This window comes from Erpetoichthys calabaricus, chromosome 17, assembly GCF_900747795.2.
Source record: "Erpetoichthys calabaricus chromosome 17, fErpCal1.3, whole genome shotgun sequence".
In the NCBI taxonomy this organism is placed as follows: Eukaryota; Metazoa; Chordata; class Cladistia; order Polypteriformes; family Polypteridae; genus Erpetoichthys; species Erpetoichthys calabaricus.
This window is the reverse complement of record NC_041410.2, coordinates 41,115,090-41,130,077: the sequence shown is the minus strand read 5'-3', so window position 1 is coordinate 41,130,077 and position 14,988 is coordinate 41,115,090. Positions and strand designations below refer to the sequence as shown.

Below are 14,988 nucleotides of genomic sequence, written 5' to 3'. Positions count from 1 at the left end.
CTTTTTTTCTTCTTTTTTCTCGTTCTTGATACTGAACTTGAATAGGATTCCCTACAATTACTATGGCTCATCTCAGCGTGACAAGCTGAAAAAGCAGCAGGGAAAATGAATTAAAAGAAGCGATCGTTCTTCAGTATGAAGCCACACACCTACAATCAGCATCAAGCATACAGCAGAAAGTGTCATGTCACTTCATATTCTACCTGTTATGTATGCATTTATTCACATTAATTACGGCTTTTTCTTTATAAAAATGAAAGAATATTTCCGTGATACCTTTTAATTTATTTACAGTCCATACTAGCATTTTAAGTATTTTAATTTAATTAGTTGTCAAGTTTGAAATTAACAAGAGCAAGATTTGAAAACAGAAGAACAAAATGATATTATTAAAACGCGCTGCAGTAACCTTTGACATCCGTTAAAGATGTAACATGAAACAAGAGCAGCTGATAGCAGAGATTAGTTAATATTGAATTAAATGATACAATCGAACACTTTCACAACTGGGGACACTTTACATTGAATGTTGCTGTTTTTGTTGTGCTGCTCAAAAGAAGTGAAGGCTAACTTGTGAGAAATCCATTTATTTCAATTCACAGTCATAATGCTCAACTTACTGGAATAAATTAAAACGTACATGTGAATGCTGAAAACGTGCAAGTCCCGTTTTATAGCTTTCATGTAATAAATCAGTGTTAAATAAAATTAAAGATAAAAAATAACCACTTTAAATATCACATAATTAAAAAAAAAACTAAATAATTTTCGGTAAAGATTTAAATATTGGTATAATGCTACAAAACCGTGTGCTTCATATCTGTTCTTTTTTTCGCGGAAGTATGTGTTAAACCAAAATCAATCAAAAAGTAAAGAAAAATAGCTTTCTCTATGCATATGTCCCACCAAGACAGTTTCTTTCGTTAATTTCATTTTAAAGAGTGTTGTCCTTCTCTAATCCTAGGAAAACATATATAACTTTTGAACTCCTTCAAGTATCACACCGTTTTCTTATTCTCAAATTTAGTAATTATATAACCATCACAACACATTCAAACGACAAATGTGTCTCTGCAATAGTACCATCATTTGTCTTATTTATGATTATCAATGTGAACATTCGTAAATGCATACAAACATTAATTATAAAGTAAACGTTTTTGCTGTTATAGACCGCTACTATTATTAAGTCCACAATATTGATCAACATTACAGTCCTATATTTCTTTCTTAAGGAAAGCAGAAAACAAGGTGTTAAAAAATGTTCTGATTTCATTGAATTGTATAATATACAATACAAAAATTAACCCTTCAATAAGACACCAAATAAATGTTTACACGCCAGCACACATCCAACAGGTTGCTATATGATACTGAAAACTTATTTTATCTTTCCGTCTTACAATGACTTGGGGGCAAGAAAACAGACCACCACGTCCTAAAACGGGAGGTGACGTCTTTTCGTTTGCCTTGCACATGCCATTCCGCATTCCTTCCATTCCTCTGTATTTGACCTGAAAGCCCCAACCCTGCTAACCTTGGCCATGACCTGGTGCTTTGAGTTGGCTTGTTGGGTATTTCCTAAACAGTCAGAAAGTGAAAGATAAAGGGTGATGACGGACGTCATAATCGTGTTAAAACATTGACAAGAGACTCCATTTTTTTTATTTTCTTCACTACTTTAACAATAATGGTTGACCCTTCCTGAAGAAGTAAATAATAGCAAGCCATAAAGTCATATTGTCAAACTCATCCATTATTCATGGCCACCGTTAGAAGTCAATTCCATGTAATCTTGTTTAAATGAACAGAAAAAAAACATTCAAAACCATATTTGATAACTAACAACAATGAAAATGTTTAATTATTTACTTTTTTAAAGTACAAAAGATTACAGCTCGTTATTAAGTAAGAGGTGAGTAAACCCTTTTTGTTTTTGTGCAGTCACAATAATAATCTATGAAGATATCATTTACCATATGTATTTACTTGGATTATTTAATCAGTGTTGTATTGTGCATTGTGTGCTGAAAAATATAAGGTGTCTGCATAAGTAATACACAAAGTTCAAAAGAAAGCATTGTTTCAGACTGAGTTCATTTACTTGTGTGCTTGCTTTATAATCTTCTCACTTCAATTTTATGTCAATATGCCTTCAGAGTTTGTGTATGTGGATACATATTGTAACATGTGTGTTATTTGTGAACGCAAAACATGGCGCATATACAACAATGTTACTTTTCCTGTATGGTTTAGCGTTTCACTTTTAAGCAAACGACGTCTATGCAGCTGCAGTAAACTTTTTATTCTTTAGCAAATCAGTTCCTCCATTTGTCTTCAAAAGCTTCTTCTCGTGTCTTCTGAGCGAATGCAAAAATTGTGAAACTTTGATTATATGACTGGAATCACATACAATCACATGTGCCGTGTATACATGCATGCGGTGGCTATGAACACAATGCAAGATAAAGAGGTTTGAAAGATTGAATTAGAAGACTTATCCAATGTTGCTGTATGATATTGATGTTTAGATTTACCTTTCTTAGCCTTTGTGAAATTACCATTAGTGGCATTAGTGGAATTATTACATTGCTGACATTCAGTCACAAGCAGATCTTTTTTTTTTTGGATGCTGAATTAAAATGAATCTCCTAATAAAATAAATCCTATTACGAACATGGAGGTCCCCATTCATTCATTCATTCTTTTCTCCATTTCATTTACTGTACCTGCTCCTGTCCCTTTCCAGGCCACGATCTATTTCATTCAAAACTAAAAATAAATACACAATTCAATTAACAATAATCAAGCCAGTTGGGTTTCAGACTAGTAACTCTAGAAAGGAACATAAATGGAGAATCAATAACCCCCAAATAGTTTAACTGTTCTGTTTATGGCACTATTCACATCTTTAAAACGTTTGGAAAAAGATAAGCCATTAACTAGCGTGTTTAGCACCCGATGCCATTTACTGACGGGACTGCACAAGCAAGAGTAGAATCACATAGCAAAAGGTAAACATTTCAGATACTATATATTTGCTACTGAAAAATGCTTCTGTTCACAAATTCAGTTGTACTACAAAGATCTGCATTGATAAAAAAAAACAAAACACTTTTTCACTCAAACATACTTACTCTTTACTCTTATAGCAGATGTATATGAAATGCTTTTAAACATTTTGCAAGCTTTCATGTAAATCAAACTAATGAGTTTGTTTTTTGTGTGTGCACACTAAGAAATTTTTATTTCTCACTTTAGAATGCCCTGCGAAAACAAGTCCTTTTAAAAATAATGAACTACTATATGTATTAATAAATAAACACGCCCAATAGATACAGCCAACCAGATTGATGTTCTTGTAATGCAACCAATCGATAAGCTATTTCAGACAGCTCAATAAAACAAGTTGGGGTGCATGTGCCATATAACATGCATATTATATATATATATATATATATATATATATATATATATATATATATATATATATATATATATATATATATATATATATATATATATATATATATTCTTACCAGAAAAAACTAACACTACAATACTATTGTAAAATATGCTGTTCTAAATAATAAGGCGTGTCTGTATTTAGATCAACTGTAAGAGGTTTTTTTTTTATTTTATTTTTAATTCTGGTGGGAGTTTCAAACACTTAACCTGGTAGCGTTTTCATAATAGTTAATCTCTGCGCAGATACACGTTCATTTGAGTTGTTGATTCATAGCCAAAAAGCAATATGAAAAAAATATATATATGTATATCAGCTGACAAAACAACACTTCGTAAGATCCATTCACTTCAGACAGAAAACTAATTACATTCCTTTTTTTTCAATGGAAGGTATAAAGAATAAACATTGATTTGAAGAACTCTGTGTCTTTTCGTATCTGCAAAGCTGCTTCAATAGGAAACCTGATTTGATTGAATAAGACAATAAGCCGAGTATAAATTGCACACCAGGACCACTCTAGCAAAACAAGCCGGCAATGCGGTTTAAGTGTCATATAAACGTAAATGCTCTGGCTGGCAGACTTGCCACTGAGCTAAGCGCTGTTTAAGCACTCTTTCAGTTATTCACCAGACCTGTGTTTCCACTGACAGGTGTGTAACACGATGACGAAATCCATAGACACTTTACAGCGAAAACAGGTGCGGCATTGAGAGAGTTAATGAAAGGGTGGCATTTATTGCAAACGCATAGGATATTTGTCTTGTCTAGTTAGCATTACAGGCCATTTCTCTTTAATGAATATGAGCTGATTACAAGGAAGGCGGGGTCGAGGTTTGTTTAATCCTTGCAAGGAAATACAGTTTACCACAGTATACGATGTTGATGATTCTCGGTCCCTGTTGTGTCAGTAACCTATACGGTTCTGAAATCGTTAATATTCTTAAAATAGCACTTACAGTAATTCACTTACCGCTTTGTGTAAATGTTTCTCCCACTTGTTACTTAGATTAAATTCAGATAACGATATGGCTTTTAACGATATCATAGCAGAACTTTCAACCCTATTGTATTTATTAAACGGAATAACAAGAGGAACAGCTTTAGCAGCTTTAATCGATGTATCTATAGCTATGGCAGATTACTTAAAAGATATTAGTATAAAACCTCAGCTTAAAACGCTGAAAGTGATAAGAGACAGAAAAATCAATACTGCTGGAGAGAATTTTATAAAATTATTCGTGTTGCTATTAGTATGTTACTTTCGGTTGACATTGGTTGAATAGTATCGCATATAATGTGATTTGGTTCGTACTACTCTTCGACCTTTCTTTTAACAATACTTATAAATAACAATAAATTTTCAGAAACTAAAAAAAAAAAAAAAAAAAAAAAAGGAAACGTCATTCAGCATCAGTTCTAAGAAATAGATAGGGGTAGTTAGGTATGTTTAATAGATGGAAATATGAAAGTATGGTTTAACTAAGGAATTTACCCAGAGCACAAATAACAACATCAAGGTAAAGGGACCCCTGCGTCAAAGCAAACAGAATTATTTAAAAGCCATCAATGGCTCAAACAATCACATTTTGCCATTATTTAGACCGATGCTTGTATCTTTCACTATAGTCAAAAAATGTTAGTCAATAAAGTGATTATAAAAATACACTTTTAAAATTATTTTTACACACACAACCTCAACCCCGCTTAATCCAGCACTGGAGCAGACGCCAACCTTGGCAGAGTCAGACACAAGGAGGTATTACTCGACCCCCCTTTTTAAACTTCACACAAGAAACAAAGTACGCTAATACTTGCACGGGACCTGCAGCCTTCATACCTGTATCTATTGGGGTCCGTCCTTATCGGCTCCTTAAGTAGGCAATGATTCATTCTTCCAGTGAATTAAAGTGGATTACCCTTTAATGTGTATTTTTATCCTATCAGAATTATTTACTGTATTGATGGACAGAACTTATAAAGTGAAAGGTCTATTTTATATATTGTAATTTATTACCTTTGACTGAAACGTAAAACGTTCGAAAAACATTAATATGGGATTTTAGTATTAAGACCTGTATGTCCCTTTGGATAATTAGCCTAATATATTTTCAAATAAACTTTACTAACAATCAAGGAAGCAGGGCCAGGTTCAATGAATGAATTTGGTTGACAATCACAATAATAATAATAATAATAATTTAATAAAATTGGGTCTAAAAAAGAGAAACTGTATTTTTGAAAGAGAGATACCGGAAAGTGAATACACACAATAAAATATTTACCACATACGCACAAAAAATAGCCTAAGCTGTGAGTTAAAGATAATGTAAAACTGAAAGTATTCTTGTTTAGTCTGCATAGTTTGTATTTTAATTTTATTATTTAAACAACAGTAGAACGATTACATTACCCTTCTGAAGCGATGGGCCTATTTTGCAACTGTTTGTATATTGCTTTATTAAGTGTATTATTTTGATAATCAAGTGAATAACCATATTAAAAGTAATGTTTTAATTTTACTGTAAAATAAACCCATTATGTATGTACTGTAGGCAAGCTCCAATTAGTCACACGTTGCATGTTATTTTATTAGGCATTCGGCGTGTCTATGGCGCCATCGCTCCATTATGTAAATGGTTTGGCCTGCAACGAGTCAATTAACAAGTAAATTTCGACCTTTTTTACATTCCGTGTAGCGATGTACTGTACAATTGCTTATTTAGTGCTTGATTGCGACTATGAAGGGTTAAGTACGAATATGTAAGAAAGATTTCTGGTAAGCTTGGCGGTGTATTAGCACATCTTCTGTGAGAATCACTGTGCAATTTTGACAATGACGTTAGCACTTAGAATCCTGTTTTAACGGTGATTAACTTACACCGAAATAACTCCAAATAAATCTGTATAAATATAGGAGCCATTTTGACTGAAACACTAATATCTGAAATAGCTGAAAAGAACTTCATCATGGTTGGATCTATCTGTCTGTCTGTCTGTCCTTCTCTAATCATCAAATCCCTGTTTGCCTTAGCTTCTTTCTATTGCATGTAGTCTGACACCGTATAAAAGGACGGACAGGGAGACTGGTGGTTATTTTATGCTACATATTCTGTATATCTTGCAAATGAAAGGGAAAACCCGTCCTTTACCTTCTTCTGTGTAATATTTTGATTTTTACCCATGGGAATGAAGTGAACCATTAAGTTATTAAAATGATTTTCCTAATGTTGTTACAGTTGTTATTGTTTTGTTCCGAGCGTAAATGAATAAGATTATTATCGGGTTCGGGAATAACAGGAATTTTCCTAAGATTTTAGAATCCGTTATTACATTTCACACCGCATAATCCTGGAGAGCTAGATTCGGCATGGAACAAAATGGCTCCCGGAAAAAAAAAATACTAACGACCGCATTGAGTGTAGAATGAGGAATGAAAAATGGGGGAGGAGGAGAATGAAAGGGGGCGAGAGAGAGACACACAGAGAGAGAGAGATCCGTTTAATATTCAAAAATGAATACAGGTGTCTAAAGAGATTTCAGAATTGGTTTATATAGCTGTACAAATCTTTTAAGACTGTCTTTGCAGTTAAGGCATGTTGGATTTACTGATAGATGTGATGTCAATTACAAAAAAAAAAAAAAAAAAGCTGCCAGTTTCCTTTTTCACGCCCCTTGCTTTGGAGATAATCATTGGTAGTTAAAGTTCCCTATTATTTGTCTAACCTTTTACACAGAGGTCGCTGCTCTCTGTGACCCGACAGGCTTCGCTGTCAGTGGACCTTTATTAGTTTGAATAACAGCACATGTGTTTATTTGTATTTGCTTGTTTGTATAGTTGGCTGATTGTTTAAATAATTCCAGATTCCATTTTAAATTGTATTTGTATTATTAATTATGCAGTATAGTAAAAGTATCATTATTTCGTGTATATAATTACTTTGTTCCGACCTGCTAACACTGTATATGTATTCTGACTTGAACGGTTTTTAGTCCTCTTTCTTTCTTTCACTAACATTAGTTAAACGGTTTATTTTTTGCATTTCAATGAACATTTTAGATGTTACAATTAGTACTTTAAACACATTGTATAGATGCAATCAACACGTTTAGGTGACAAATAAGTTTTAGGTTTCTTATTTTATTCTCAAGCATTAAAGCGTGAGGCGATCTACTAAAACTGCAGTATGTTCGAAAATAATTAAAATAGAGAGAATAGCAGCAATCAAAACAACAAAAATAACAGCTACAATAATAATAATAATAATAAGTGCTTTACTAACAATAATTGTAAAAAATATTAACTGAAGTTGCTACATTAATCGAAACGGTTAAAGGCATGGCAAAAACAATAACAACTTTGGGAAGGATCACTGCAAACACATAACCACTTTTCCGTTCCTGCCTCAAAAAAATGCCTTCCTTTGATCTTTGCCCCTTATTCTTTGTTCCAAAAACCAAAACTCAATGAGAATAATGATCGATTAACTGGATTACCAATTGATTGAACAATGTCAGCTGTTTGTCTTTTAAGCAGAGCAGTATATCCAAAATGGTTCGGTGACACAAGAAATCTTGTGGGGTTACTGATTGAGTTGATGGGGTGAATTGCTTTGTGGTAAGGTCATTGTGTCGTTAAGGCGATGTATTGTGACACCAGCTAATAGACCAAGCTCCAGAGGTTTGTCCTAGGTCAAAGTGTGACACTAAACCAAATAGCAACCGCCAGTGACCAATGATTTATGCAAAAAAAAAAAAAAAAAAAAGGAAAGAACAGCTAGCTCTACTTAACAGAAGTCTAGAACGCAGTTTAAGCGGACGTCTTGCAGATACTGGTAGAAAGTTTCTGAACAAACTGTATCACTATACCAAGTAAATGTTTCCTACCTTTGGATGCCCAGGTTCCAAAAAATTCAAAACATCACCTCGTTCTTCTTAAGTAGCCAAATGTACTCTGTAACTCATTTTTTAAAATCGTCGGGCATACAGTCTTTTTCCTTTACCTTAAACAATATGAGTTGCTCAGAAAAGAAGAAAAGTCTGATTGGCAGAGCGTTAGACGTGCGACACTTTTTTGTCCGTCACTTTAGTTCTTATTGAAGCACTTTATCCTCTAGTGATGTTGCCGTGCAATACTGAGCAGACTACAAAAAAAAAATCCCCTGGTCTTGCTGTTTCAGAATGTGGTGAAGTCCATCTCTTTGACAATATATTTGTAGAAGAGGGCAATTTGAGTGCTTTAAGTAGAAGAACCGGGGTGGTTAAGTTTGGAGTCAGGCAGCTAAACGATGCCAAGTACAGCACGGGAATAAAGAGCAATTGTTAAGGCGAAACAAAGGGGTCTGTAATGGACAGCGAGTTCAGCTCACAGACAAATCCAGCAACTTTTACCAGCTTTACTCACTTTAAAAGAAACACACGTTAAACAACTACGCTCCCCAAAATACCCTTTATGTGCATGTTTGATAAATGTTACATTTTTGTGCTAATTTATTCGAAAATGTCCTTGTAAATATTAATTGTTCAATTGGGCTGTCACAGAATTTCGGAATCGTCCTTTTAATAAGTGCATGAGTATAAAGAGTATATTACCATCAAAAAAAGGTGAGTGTGATATTGCAATCAGTATTGCCATAATATATTTATTATTATTCTTACTCTTGATTTTGGCACTTATTTTTTCTTTCAGCATGATAGATAGATAGATAGATAGATAGATAGATAGATAGATAGATAGATAGATAGATAGATAGACACACGTGTGCGTGTGTATCCACACGTGTGTGCGTGGGTGCGTGTGAAAGCACGCGTGTTAACAATTTTGCAGTTGCTCTTGTTTCTGGATTCCACTGCACTTGAGCCCCCGATGTATAATTTGTCTCCCTGTTCAGTTTCTCACAGACTAAGGCACAGGCTGGAGGCTCGATTCAATTCACTTTCCCTGTCTGTTCCCCCATTGCTGCTATTCAATAGTTAATTAAACCTTAATGGCAGCTGGGGATGAGGTCATTGAAGCCAGTCTTTCTCACACATTTTCATGCAAATCCACTAAACTCTAAACAAATTTAAATAAAAACATCTTTGTACTCAAACTGTCTAGGCCTGTAGATTTTCTTCTGTGAGACAGTAATGTCTGTCCACAACAGAACTGGAACGGGGGTAGGGGGGATTGGGGGGTCGGTGGCTTGGACCTAAAACTTGTGTTTTAATCTGCTGTTGTGAGAGGGCTTTTGCTGAGCATGAAGACAAGGAAGGCTTACATTTATTTGTACTTGCAACGTGACATTAAAGAAGTGTTTGATGTTTTTATTGTCTTTTCCATTCCATGAGATTATTTGATATTCATTTTATATTTAGATAACGATGTCTCTTAGTTTCTATTTCTAATAGCTTCACTGGCCTAGCAAAAACAGTGAACATTTAATGAAACTGCTATTTTCTAATTATACATGTGCAACGCTAAGTTGCTTTTACATAGAAGTAGCATGACAGATTGATTTGCGGACCCATTTGGACTAGTGGATGATGTAAATAAAAATACATTAAGAGGTGAACAGCTCTTTCCATATGAAGATCCTCAAATATCTGCAATTAAAACATTATATACGTAGAGCTATAGTTTAACAGGAACACGGATGTTGCATGTGTTGAGAGAGAAAGCTCAATTTTAATATTAAACATGCTTTAAAGCAGATCTTCCATTATGCTCTGTGATGTGCCAAAATTCCTAGACGTTACATGATGACTCGTTTATCGGAAATGTACACAAGGCCTATAGTTCATAAGCCCAATTTAATTTTACACACCGTTCAGGGCAGCCCTTGTTTCCCCCTACTACTGAACATCATTGATACTGGTTATAACACGAAAGTCATACTGCTTTGGGTACAATGAAGTATTAATGTAGATGACAAAAATGAAACGGCGCTGACTTTTGCGATATATTCGTTCTTATACGATGGCCAATGCCTTGGCTAAGAAATGTAGAATTTTGTCTCGTTTCACTCAGTATAGTCGAGTACGTTCTACATTTATTGCACGCTAATGCTTCGATACCAGTGGCTGAGGCTGATTATCTATCTATCTATCTATCTATCTATCTATCTATCTATCTATCTATCTATCTATCTATCTATCTATCTATCTACAGAATTATTATTGCAAGTGAAATGTCTCATTCATTTTTGAAATATTTTCCGAACATATCGAGACTGGGTTACTTGCTTTTCTCTTAAGACTAATTAATAAAAACGTAATTCTTATTTGCCATTAACTAGTCTAGACTGGCTCCTTACCTGATCCAGTCTCCCATTCACTTACCCCCATATGCGTTCACGCCCTCACTGACCCAGCCGGTCACTTAAACTCTCTCACATACCCACTATATACAAAGAGTATGTATTTATTATGTACCACTTTATGTTTTATGTATTTACAACAATATGAGCTCATATACAATAATACAAAATTGTTTTACAGCAACATACTATATTGCTCCTAACACATCACATGTTTTTTTTTGTTTGATTCTCATTTTTTTCCCTAAAACAGTTATAGGCAAGAATTACAATAAATGTGTAAGTAAAAATAAACTGTACTAAAATCAGAAATGTTTCGTCTATTAGAAGTAACATTATTTTGACACTGAAGTTTTGGTTTTGTCTTTGCAGCTTAACACTCAATTTCACCCTTTTACCATTCTTTAAATATGCATTCAATATGCTCATTGCAGGATATCTTTCAATTTCAGTTCTTTCGAAATATTTATATATATATATATATATATATATATATATATATATATATATATATATATATATATATATATATATATATATATATATATATATATATACACACACACACACACACAGAAGAAATAGATATTCTTAACCTCATCAGAAACATTTTTGCCGGATGCGTTATATTTCTTTTTTGTTTCATGCGCCAATTAAAGTGGCTTCTTAATGCACAGAATGCATAGTTGTTCTAATTACAATATTATTACATTTTAACAACAATACACACGTGAACGGCAGTAAAGTAATTAACGCAATATATATTTGTGTGAGGGGAAACTTATGCCCTATTAATTTGATCCACGTTTGTAAAGGAAGCTGCATTTTCCTTCCCACTACATTCACTCAACTGATGTAAATCATAAAGATCAAAAGTACGATTAGTTTGATTAGTCTTATAAGTCTGTTTTGTGATACAGAAAGTACAAGTGCTTATTCGCAGCATAAAAGAAGTTCAGCTGCTATTTAAAAGTGCCGTTTTCCCTTTTCTGGCAAAAGCCAACAGTCTAGACGCAATCATCCTCATTTCACCATATATTATGAAAAAAAACCAAAAACATTTAAATTATTCTCAGTTACGCAAGTAGTTCGTGATCCCCATTCAAGCAGTCAAGCCTCGAATCCACAAAACTGTAAATATTAATTTTGCAACGCACAATTTCGCCACAAGCAATTTTTTCAATATTTTATTTTAATTCTCGTTTGTTGTAATGGGTAGTCTTAATATTGTGCACAAGTGAATATTTATAAATGAGTTTCCGAGGTATTCTTGCATAGAAAACTGTAATGTTATACCTTCGTAATTTACAATTGTTTTGCCTAAACCTTAAATATCAATGGATCCTTACTGTATTTTTCTAAAAGTTTAATTCATTTTTAATGCTACATATTATTATTATTATTATTATTATTATTATTATTATTATTATTATTATTATTATTATGAGTGTTGTTTTTAGCTGTTGTTATCACAGTTGTGTAAATATAGTGTGAGAGCCTTAGTTAATAATGTTATACGAATCCGTAATGGACTTGGAAATATTAAGTTCCTTAAAATCATTAATTCATATCTTGAGTAATGTACTGTTTCCTGAAGATTTCACCACAATTAAATCTGAACCAGCGAATCATTATATAATGTAAAATATTCTAGCTTTTATATATAATAAGTAACATTTTATAAAATTTAAACAGAAAAATATTACCAGTGTAGCAAGATGGGGAGATGCATTTTATTTAAAGAGGCAACCGGTTTAAAAATGATAAAGTGAGATTGAATAAATCAGATGTTTTCTTGAGGCTCATCTTGTATTATTTTATAATCAATTTAGAAAAAAATAAAAGTTTGGCTTATTTTCACTTGCTTTTCGTTTCAAAAGTTGAAACTTATACCATTTAATATTTGGAAAATGTAGTAACTTGAAATAAAACATTTTTACATTTAAATTAAATTAAATTTATACTGTAGGTACATGAGTTAATATTTTAGTACTTAACCTAAAACGTTAACAAATACTGTAGCAGCAAATAGGCGTTTGATCGGTTCTGCTGTCCATGGTCCTGATCCATACTCCCTAATCAGTAAAAATGTAAGTACAGTATAACCCTAAAATACGAAAAACGCAGAAATAAAGCAGTGTGAATTAGATATTGGATCAACTTTTTTCCTCAAACAAATTCCCTTTCTTGAAGTTTATTGTTGTATCCAAGAAGCAGCTGAGGTCAACAAGAGTAACTTTTTTCTTCATTTTATTCATAGTCTGCATTAGACACATGGAAACCATGCAGTACACCAGTATGTGGTAATTACTGAAAATATGATCTCACGAAGTAAACAACTAATGCTCTTTTTCTTTATTATTATTGGGTTTTTTTCTACATCAAACATTTAAGTTATCGACATTTCAGATTCACAGACTAGCATATTGTCTCACTGTCCTTTGTACATTTAAATTGGGCTCCTCTTGAACAATCAAAACCTCTTTTTCTCTTGTAATACCAAGTATTTGTTCTTTCTGTAAATACTTGGTTTACAAATATTTTAATGCTTTAAACGAATGACACAGGACTGATATTTTGTAACTTATACTCTTTGAGAACTTCTGATCCTTAGGTGTCAAATGGTACAGAACAAATAAATGTTTTTCGTAACTTCTTAGTTGTGTTAGCTTGTCCTGAATGCTGAGGGTGTGTGCGTAACCCTAAACACAGTTGGCTCCTGCCTTACATTCCGTTTGGCTTTGACTTCCTGTGACCCTGAATTAAATAGGCTGGTTGAAAAATTATGGAGCTGGATGCTAACATATCTCTGCATCTAATTTAACAGCAAAAAGTGAGCGAGGTAAATGCTGACTTTCTTTCTACTTTCATCAGAAATATTTCTAAATTCTGTTAGTTTTTCAATAGTATCTTATTATAACTATCTATTAAAAGAGAACAGTGAAATATATGTAAATGTACTTAAAGTCTACAGAGTACTAATAGAGCATTGATACATTGGATTTCATTTTTATTTACTCAAATTTAGACTTTAACAACAGAAGAAAAAATATACATATATTTGGCAAAAGTGGCATACATAGTTTAATCAGAAAATAAAGTGACATCTTAAATACACAACAGAAAAATGACAAAGTAAAACATATTTATTTATAAACAGATACACAGTTCAATTTTTAAGTGAAGGAATACATTAGGAGAATTTCGTTATTTTAATACTGTTGACAAAGCAACTTCTTGATACTTTGAACCCTTTCTTTTCAATTGAAAACTCCCATCCTCTTTTTGCATTAATTTATTTGCTGTCCTGGGAGAATTTAAGGGTTATTATATGTGCTGCTGTGAATTTTAATAGTCCATCCAGGAGTATTTAACAGAAAATCCATAAATCCATAATCAGCAGGTAACTTCAAATCTTTTCCATCCTGTAGTCCAACAAACGTCCAGGAATTCTGGGAATAAAATGGAGTGGTAATTCTTTTTTGGTAGAATTGTTGTTTTTATTTTTTTATTCCATCTTGAAAGCAGATCTGTAAGACAAGAAATGTGAAGAAACCAGCCATGAAAGTGTCATTAGTAAACTATATGAAATAATGGAACTTTTAAAAGCAGTTTTTAATTTTTATAATCTCTATAAACAAATAAAGTACATACAAATAAAAGAGAATATCAATATGAACTATCAGTCTACTAGACCATTTTCTTTTGTGAGACAGTACACTTTTTCTATTAGTAGGCTATATGTGCAGGTGTGCATTTGTTTTAACAACTTGTCTTGGCAATTCTAGAGTCTTTGCCATTCTGACCTTCAGAAAGGTGTAAGTTAACAACTCAAAATTTACCATATTGCTCTTTATTTAAATCTTAAAGGTAATCCTGCATCCTGCAATGAATGGCATAGAGGATGAAACAAGAGACAAGGGGCACAGAACTAGCTAACTAACTACCTTTAACTCACAGGTCTACCCTGAGGGAACATAAGTGAATGAATGAGATCATGGATGACTGGTAAAAATATCATGTAGAGGGCATTTAGCTATGATGTGTTTTCATTAGTCACAGCATCTTTCTCATCATTGCTTAGTTCCCTTTTTCAATCACAACATATAAAAATAAAATGTAGTTTTATTATTTTTCAAATTTTGAACAAAATATAAACATAATAGTTAAAATCAACACATTCTCATGCAGACACAGTAGGGTGATTAATTGTATATTTGAAAT

General features: G+C 32.9%; 2 long non-coding RNA genes across 4 annotated transcripts in view; both read right to left on the bottom strand.

Annotated features, from left to right (window-relative positions):
• The window catches only part of LOC127526118 (uncharacterized), a 72,589-nt gene extending 63,527 nt beyond the window's left edge, over positions 1 to 9,062 (bottom strand). The window contains exon 1 of one of the 2 annotated variants that reach the window (XR_007933737.1): positions 8,354 to 9,062. This is a non-coding gene — a long non-coding RNA (uncharacterized LOC127526118). The remainder of the gene's footprint in view (positions 1 to 8,353) is intronic. The other variant, XR_007933736.1, reaches the window with a different exon arrangement.
• A 4,695-nt stretch (positions 9,063 to 13,757) lies between these two features.
• LOC114667622 (uncharacterized) overlaps positions 13,758 to 14,988 on the bottom strand; it is a 50,527-nt gene continuing 49,296 nt past the window's right edge. For both annotated transcript variants that reach the window (XR_007933734.1, XR_007933733.1), the window contains exon 3: positions 13,758 to 14,294. This is a non-coding gene — a long non-coding RNA (uncharacterized LOC114667622). The remainder of the gene's footprint in view (positions 14,295 to 14,988) is intronic.